The sequence below is a fragment of the Pinus tabuliformis genome, chromosome 1_1 (genome assembly GCF_031772625.1).
Source record: "Pinus tabuliformis cultivar Carrire ecotype Pingquan chromosome 1_1, CPIR1, whole genome shotgun sequence".
NCBI lineage: Eukaryota > Viridiplantae > Streptophyta > Pinopsida > Pinales > Pinaceae > Pinus > Pinus tabuliformis.
Genome location: NC_142297.1, coordinates 724967920 through 724976353, shown reverse-complemented (window position 1 = coordinate 724976353; position 8434 = coordinate 724967920). Strand labels below are relative to the sequence as shown.

The 8434-nt window shown below is 38.7% G+C and overlaps 2 pseudogenes across 1 annotated transcript; one reads left to right on the top strand and one right to left on the bottom strand.

The window, feature by feature from the left end:
• Positions 1 to 3486: 3486 nt before the first annotated feature.
• Positions 3487 to 5177, bottom strand: LOC149215953 (ricin B-like lectin R40G3; annotated as a pseudogene). The gene is made up of 5 exons (XR_016251297.1): positions 5154 to 5177; positions 4580 to 4790; positions 4291 to 4475; positions 4053 to 4175; positions 3487 to 3840 (listed from the first exon to the last, which is right to left on the bottom strand). The product of XR_016251297.1 is annotated as a ricin B-like lectin R40G3 (transcript).
• Positions 5178 to 5799: 622 nt separating this feature from the next.
• Positions 5800 to 7215, top strand: LOC149215952 (ABC transporter C family member 8 pseudogene; annotated as a pseudogene).
• The last annotated feature ends 1219 nt before the right edge of the window (positions 7216 to 8434 follow it).

Sequence of the window (8434 nt, the reverse complement as noted above, 5' to 3'; positions counted from 1 at the left end):
TTTCATTTTATTAGAATGACCAATTTGTAGGCATTTGCCAATTTGTAGCAATTTGTAACCTTCATGGCCAACCTTCAAGCAACAAAATTTGTTACAATTAGATGATTTATCAAATAAAGAACAGAGCTTCATACATGTATGAATTTTCTTTTTGCAATCATGACTCCCATCATGACCTGCCAAATTTTGGCATTCCTCCAATTAATTTCCTTAGTGTGATTCAAGAGAGCAATATGTGCACTTTTCATCGCAACAATGGTTACCCATACAAGAGTGATCATAGGAATGGCCCTTCTCTAGAACACATCGCCAAAAACATATAGAACATTTACAAACACATACAGAGAGTCCCTGTTTCAGTTCTACAAGTGATAAAATTGCCTCCAGTTGCAACTTTTGTACATCAGCATTCCCAGAAAATTCTGCAGTGTTGCAGTGAAGCCACTTTTCAACACAATCGCGTCGTCTATCAGACAATGACACTAAGAAATCAAGAAATTTAGAGTGACAAAAATCACCATTTTTGCCTATCCTTTCCAAGACACATTCTAGTTTTGATCTGAGACGATACAAAAATTTTCCATTTGACGTAGATTCATCTAAAGTTGCAAGCTCCAAGCCGATGTCCTGCAAATCTAGAAGGAGATCCCCAATTACTATTGGAGCGTCACTTACCTCTCCCTCTGAGTCAAATTGGCAGCCTCCAAACACTGAATCATGATTAGATAAGCCATTTCTTGTAGTCAATCATGCATGGATTCATTTGACTATGAATTGGCTCTAGATAATACAAATGTATTGCCTGCATTCCAAATTGTGGTCAAGGAGATTTACACTAATGTGAGCAAGAAAATGCTAAATTCAGATTCCTATAAGTCTCAATTGTCTCTCAATAGAGTTAATATTATGGATGTATATGGAGATGGGGATGGAGTGGAACCACCGAAGACAAAGAATTCTTGCTGCTGAGGATTCAGAGAAAAAGCTCCTTTGTTTCTGAGCATTCTTCAAACAATTGTCTGTGTCCTTAATTGGAAGAAAAAATATGCAACATAGGCTATCAACATGATGATGTTGCTGACTCTAGACAACTGTAATGTTGATACAGCTGCTTCACTATATGCCATAGATTGTTGAAGGGCCAAGGGTAGCATGAGACACAGTGAAGCCATCATGAGAAGACTAGAGTTGATTCCAGAAATAACCTACGTCATATAGCAATACAACACCCATGGTTAGGCCCTAATGAATGAATATCATGAGCAGGTCAGACTTGTTTTGGTGGCCTAGGTTGTTAAAGAAAAACTAAAAATATATCACATGCCTTGTCAAACCGTTGTTCTTTTTTCATGTTGGCAATTCCTCCACAAAAGAGAGATGTGCCAAGCACAAAAAGTAAGTTGGAAAGCACAGAGCCTAGTAGAGAATACTTGACCACATTGGTCTTGCCATGGTAAAGTGCAAACACTGCAATGAGCATCTCTGTTGCATTTCCACATGTGGCGTTGAGCAGCCCGCCAACTATAGGAGAATTAATTAACAATATATTTGCATCAGTTACTTCGAAATGTCAAACACTTTCTCATATATATCAATTAGCTCATATCTTGTATCCACAAATATGAGTACATAGTCCATATCAATGTTACTTGGGAGCGGGAGCGGAAGCGGGGAGCGGGAGCGGAAGCGGGAGCGGGAGCGACCATTTTCAGAAGCTCCCGGTTTGGGAGCGAATCCCGGAGCGATTTTTTAAAAATATATATATATTTTATATTTTTTAATTTTTGATACATATATGTCAACAAAAACATGTAGAATGATGAATTAGATATAAAAAACATAAAAAAGCATAGATTGAACCATATAACAACAATCATCTAGAAGTTATAATCTTCATCAACCACGTCCGCAAGTTAGTAACATAGTAACATACAACATATTGAGTCTCATGATTCATCAATCTTAAAGTTTCAAGCTTTCAAAATTCAATATATAACATTTATCATCATTGATCACCAAAGTTGTACTTGTAAGCTAAGTGTAACCATTACAAAAAATAATATCTAACATGAAATGAAATGTTATAAAATGAAACGAAATGAAACAACTTTCAACTTTCATGAAGCATTATATTCATAATTCATTACTAATGAGTTATAATTGCCAACTTCAAACTTAAATTGTCATATATTGTTTAAAAAAATATCATAATAAATATGAAAGAGTCAATAGTTATAAAAGCTACTAGAAACTAGAGAAGAGAAGTAAATCTATTATCTATTTCTTATGCTTGGGCCTCTTGCCACCACGAGAAATGTCTAATTTTTTAGTCTTGTTGCAAAATCAGGATCTTTGTCATTAATATCACCCTCCAAGCATTAATATCCAGAGGTATCTTTGTCATTACCTTTGTATCTGTATAGGGATCTTTGTCATTAATATCACCCTCTAAGCATTAACATAAGATAGAAAAAGCATAGCATGTCAAGTCAAGATTTTGTTTGAGTGATGCATACATTTTTAGAAGGGTCATGATAGAGGAGTTCGACAACCAATGTCACTAACATCAAGGTACATAGAGGGATTGGTACTCTTGATTAAATATGAGTTCCATACCCTAATACATGACAAAATTCAATGGAAACATTGCAATCCCCCAATCCTGAAATCCTGAAAAACTGATAAGTCTGCTGGATTTTGAATGAAATCTAAAATTCTACTTTCTCCATATGAAATCCAATGAGGACGAAACCACTCTCAAACATCCTGAGTCATTTCATGGTAATGTTAAAAATTTAAGTAAAAGGATGAAAATGAAAATTAAAGAAAATGTCACTTTTACTTTAAGAATTTAACATTACCATGAATAGCATATCAATACTAGGGCCTAGACTTGATCATTAAGTTGCCCCACTCAAAAACTATTTGTTTCTTTCAAAAAAAATTGCATTTCAAACATTACTACAAAAAAAAAATGCAAAAAAGGCAAAACGCTCCCGAAAAGGCAGGGAGCGAAATTTTTTTTAGGGAGCGCGCTCCCGAAATCGGGAGCGATTTTGGGAGCGCGCTCCCGACCCGCTCCCGCCCGGAGCGCGGATCGGGAGCGGGAGCGAGGGGGGGGGGGCGCTCCCCCGCAACACTGGTCCATATACATATAAGAATCTCACTTGTTGGTCCAGTGTAGAATGCAATTTGTTTGTAACAATTTACAACAAAACATCAGATTGTAGAACCAACAAACATAATATTTTATGAAGTCACTGCACTGCAGTGACCATTCCAAGTGTATAAACAATTGCAGTACAAGGTATAGATTACACGTAACCTATGTACATATACCATGCAATTTTTCACTTACTCAGTGACAAAGCCTATACATGCAATTTTTCACTTACTCAGTGCAAGGCCAAGCAAACTTATGATGAACACCCAAACCTGCAAACAAAAGAATGTGGAAAATGATGCCAGAAAAACTTACAGAAAATGTCAGAAATGATAAAATTTCAAGTAGCATGAACCCTCTGTCCTTTCTATTGATAAACTTACAGAAATGATGCTACTTTCAATAAAGAGCTTGAAAGACAACTTGTTATTGTTAGATTGCTTACAATAGATGGGCTGGAGCTTCCATTTCTGGTTGCTTTGTTTCTTCCACTCAAAGAGGATGAGTTCATTTCCATCACGTATTCCTCCAACATGGCCATCTGCAGCTTTCGCATCCATATTCAAATTAATGTTGTTCACAGGCCTCAGACATTGATACCTATTTCCAACATCTGCACTTAAGGTCCACAGAACAGACTACTCTGCCTTGTCATGATTATAATCTGCCAAGTATATCTGTTCAACAACATTCAACAAAAACTATGGATTAGGGGACCACCGTTGTAAACAGCTTTGTTGCAGCCCATAATGCCCAAGACCCTGGCATTCCAAAACCCTGAGTTAAGGTGGTTTATAGCATTGCAGTGAATAAGACTTCTCTACATATCCAGAGGAGAGGCTATATTAAACAATGAAACTAAAAGGAAAAGGGAAACAGAAAGTTTTACCTGGTCCCATTCTTTATCCCCATGTTTCAGAGCATGTTTGGTGGCCTTGTTCACCAAGGAAAACGCTGGGAAGCCAGCTTCATCCTTGACTCGAAGGCCCCATGAATCTACTTTGATCCATTGCTGACAAAAGGTTCCATCAAACAGGGGAATAAGGATAGTGATCAATCATCAATTATTAGATGAACAAATGCTTTCAGCGAGCTTCAAATAAAGTAGCTCAAACTGATGAACATACCTGATGAGGATCATGTGGGTTTTCCAGCGCAAGCACTACAACATCACCACGAGCAACCAAGAAAAACTCTGGGTTGGCTTCACAATGGATCTTAACCGTATGTCCTTGTGGCTCGACATTAGCCTGTGGTGGATAGAATGAACTCTGCTCACCTCGTGGTGGATGGACTCCTTGTGAAGCACCCACTGTTCAATTTACCAACAAATATTAAAAATCGGCACTCACCCAATTACGCCTGAACCTGAAGGGGACATCCCCTAGGTGTTGAGCTGCAAAGAGGAGGAATTGCCTGGGCCGGAGTTTTGTGGTGAGTTGCAGGCGCCGAGTCGAGGAGGAAGGTGAGTGAGCTGTAGGGGCCAAGTCGTGTTGGTTGGGGGAGCAGCCCGCGGTTTAGCAATTCCTCCATTTCGAATTGGAAATGGAATCAACTCTCCGCTGCGGCAATTCCAGCTCCGATCCGATCTATCAGGGAATGTCAAGATTGCCAGCTCCGATCCGATCTGTCAGGAAATGTCAGGAAATGAATGTGGAGCAGTGGACGAAGGGTGGCGGAGCTAGGGGAGGGTGGCGAAGCTAGGGGAGGGATTGCCGACGGCCGGAGCCAGACGATTTTCCGGGCAGCGACGGAAACCGGGCAATTCCTCCACCTAGGTAGACTACTCCAAAAAAATCAATTGTGTAAATACAAATAACACACCCTACAAAGTGATGTCTTCTTGAATATTGATCAATATGAATGATTTTCCTTTCACAGTTCTTGTGTTTTGATTCTTTATGAATAGGAATTGATTCATTCAATTAAAATTGGTATTGTTGATTTTGATGGCACTTTTGTTCTCCAGCTTGATGATTGGGTGTTGTGCCGAATTTGCAAGAAAAATGGTCATTCTCAGAGAGTACAAGGGGTAGAACGAGATGAATCACCAAGTGCAGATGAAGTGATGGCTTCTTTGCCTGATATTGATCAGCAAAACAAACTGCAACTGTCCAAAATTACCTCTTTCAGTGGGTTGTTGGAGAGTGACGATCCTTACATAGATGGTTTTTTAAACGATGAAGCCATGGATGGCAATGGAAAGAGCAGCAAACTACCTCAAGTCCAGTCCTCCAACCTCTCTCACAACAATTTCAGCAATAACAATGACAACAATAGCGATTGTCGATATGAAGTTGTCCCAAAACAAGAAGAATTAGCAGTGGAGAATGACAACAAATTCAATTCTCTCAAGAGGACCCTCTCCTTAGCATATGGGGACGATGAAACCAACCCTGCAAAGAGATTCAACAACATGCAGAACAACTACAGCTACAACGTCAACAATAATGTTTCAGCCTTGCTTAATTCAATGCAGCCCAATCAAACTTTCCAACAGCAGAACTTCCTAAGCGCATTGAATGACAGTCAACAGAATTTCAGACTTCCCTAAATTCAAAACATGCATTGGACCACCTAAGCAAACATAAACAAAAAAAAAAAAATACTTCAATTCCAGACGCACAGGTAAGCGAATGCGTTCGGCCTTGATGGCAACTGTATATCAGAAACAACTTCGGTTGTCCAGTCTAGGAAGACGAAGACATGCCACTGGTGAGATTGTAAACTACATAGCTGTAGATGCATATCGTTTTGGAGAGTTTCTGTGGTGGCTGCATTGGGGTTGGACTGTCCCTTTGCAAATTTGTGTAGCAATTGGCATCCTTTTTGCCACAATTGGAAGGGCAGCTATTCCAGGTTTGCTCATCATCATTCTTACTGTCATTCTAAACAAACCTCTGGCCAAAACCCTCTAAAAGTGCCATGATGAGTTCATGACTGCACAAGATGAGGGACTCAGAATAACATCTGAAATTCTTAATAGTATGAAAATAATCAAACTACAAGCATGGGAAGAAAAATTTAAAGCGCTGATAGAAAATCTCCGAGCTATGGAGTCCAAATGGTTGTCTTCAGCACAGTTTAATAGAACACATGGTGCCATACTCTACTAGATGTCACGCATCATTACTGCATCTATAGTTTTTGCCGGGTGTGCTATCATAGGGGATCCACCGTTAACTGCCACAACCATATTTACAGTGCTTGCAACATTCTGTGTGATACAAGATCCAGTGACAATGCTACCTGAAGTTTTGCCTATATTAATTCAGGTTAAAGTCTCCTTAGATCGTCTGGACAAGTTCTTACAAGATGAAGAGCTGAGACCAGATTCTGTTGTGAGGAAAGCACTTGCCGTATCCCAGTATACCATCGAAATTCATCAAACCCTACTCAGCTGGGATCCAGAATCTTCATTGACAAAGCCGACATTGAAGGGAATAAATCTACACATTAAAACTGGAGAAAAGGTAGCAATTTATGGCTCAGAGGGATCAAGGAAATCTGCTCTGCTTTATACAATTCTTGTAGAAATCCCAAAAATTTTAGGAGATGTAAGTTGAACATTAACTACTCTTCTTGAGCAAAAGTAACCATTTCATAGTTCAACAAGATTGTAGATGCAGCTTTTTTGCTTTCTATATACATAAATTCTTCCATAAACTTTTTGATTGGACTACGTGCAGGTTGAAGTATATGGAAATGTTGGATACATGGCACAAACAGCTTGGATTCAGAGTGGTACTGTCAGAGATAACATACTTTATGGGAAACCAATGGACAAAATTCAATACAAGAAGGCAATAAAAGCTTGTGCATTAGACAAGGATATAGAGAGTTTTGCTCATGGAGATATGACGGAGATTGGGGAGAGAGGATTGAATATGAGTGGAGGACAAAAACAGAGGATTCAGTTGGCTAGAGCAGTATATAACGATGCTGACATCTATCTATTGGATGATCCCTTCAGTGCAGTCGATGCTCATACAGCTTCAACTCTATCAAATAAGGAGGAGACATTACATAAGAGAGACTCCAAGACTTGCTAATATTACTTGTCTTAGTATGAAAAATCTAGTTTACCTTTGTATCAGATCTGTAAAGATCTTAGAATGAGATCCAGACATATTAATGTGAAAATTTCTGTGCATATTAGATATAAAATATTTGAGTTTTGGGTTATCAAAGCTATAGATTGAGAACTACATGGATTGCTTGATAGGATGGCTAGTTCGATTTGTATATCAGGATTGCCAGCTTCTTTGTGGTGGTAGTGTGAGATCAATTGGGAATTGCTACTCGTTTCATACTTCAAGAGGGAAATGAATTTCCCAATGATGGTGGTGATGAAGGAACTTAGCAAAAGCACAGAGAATATCATAGTTGATTGAATAAAAAAATCAATTGTGTAAATACACATAACACACCCTACAAAGTGATGTCTTCTTGAATATTGATCAATATGAATGATTTTCCTTTCACAGTTCTTTTGTTTTGATTCTTTATGAATAGGAATTGATTCATTCAACTAAAATTGGTATTGTTGATTTTGATGGCACTTCTGTTCTCCAGCTTGATGATTGGGCGTTGTGTCAAAATTGCAAGAAAAATGGTCATTCTCAGAGAGTACAAGGGGTAGAACGAGATGAATCACCAAGTGCAGATGAAGTGATGGCTTCTTTGCCTGATATTGATCAGCAAAACAAACTGCAACTGCCCAAAATTTCCTCTTTCAGTAGGTTGTTGGAGAGTGACGATCCTTTCATAGATGGTTTTTTAAACGATGAAGCCATGGATGGCAATGGAAACAGCAACAGACTACCTCAAGCCCAGTCCTCCAACCTCTCTCACAACAATTTCAGCAATAACAATGACAACAATAGTGATTTCTGATATGAAGTTGTCCCAAAACAAGAAGAATTAGCAGTAGAGAATGACAACAAATTCAATTCTCTCAAGAGGACCCTCTCCTTAACATATGGGGATGATGAAACCAACCCTGAAAAGAGATTCAACAACATGCAGAACAACTACAGCTACAACATCAACAATAATGTTTCAGCCTTGCTTAATTCAATGCAGCCCATTCAAAATTTCCAACAGCAGAACTTCCTAAGCGCATTGAATGACAGTCAACAGAATTTCAGACTTCCCTACATTCAGAACATGCATTGGACCACCTAAGCAAACAGACAAAAAAAAAAAAAATCAACAGCTGCAAAGCCACTCACATTTGACACACAAGAAATATATCTAGGACAGTGATTT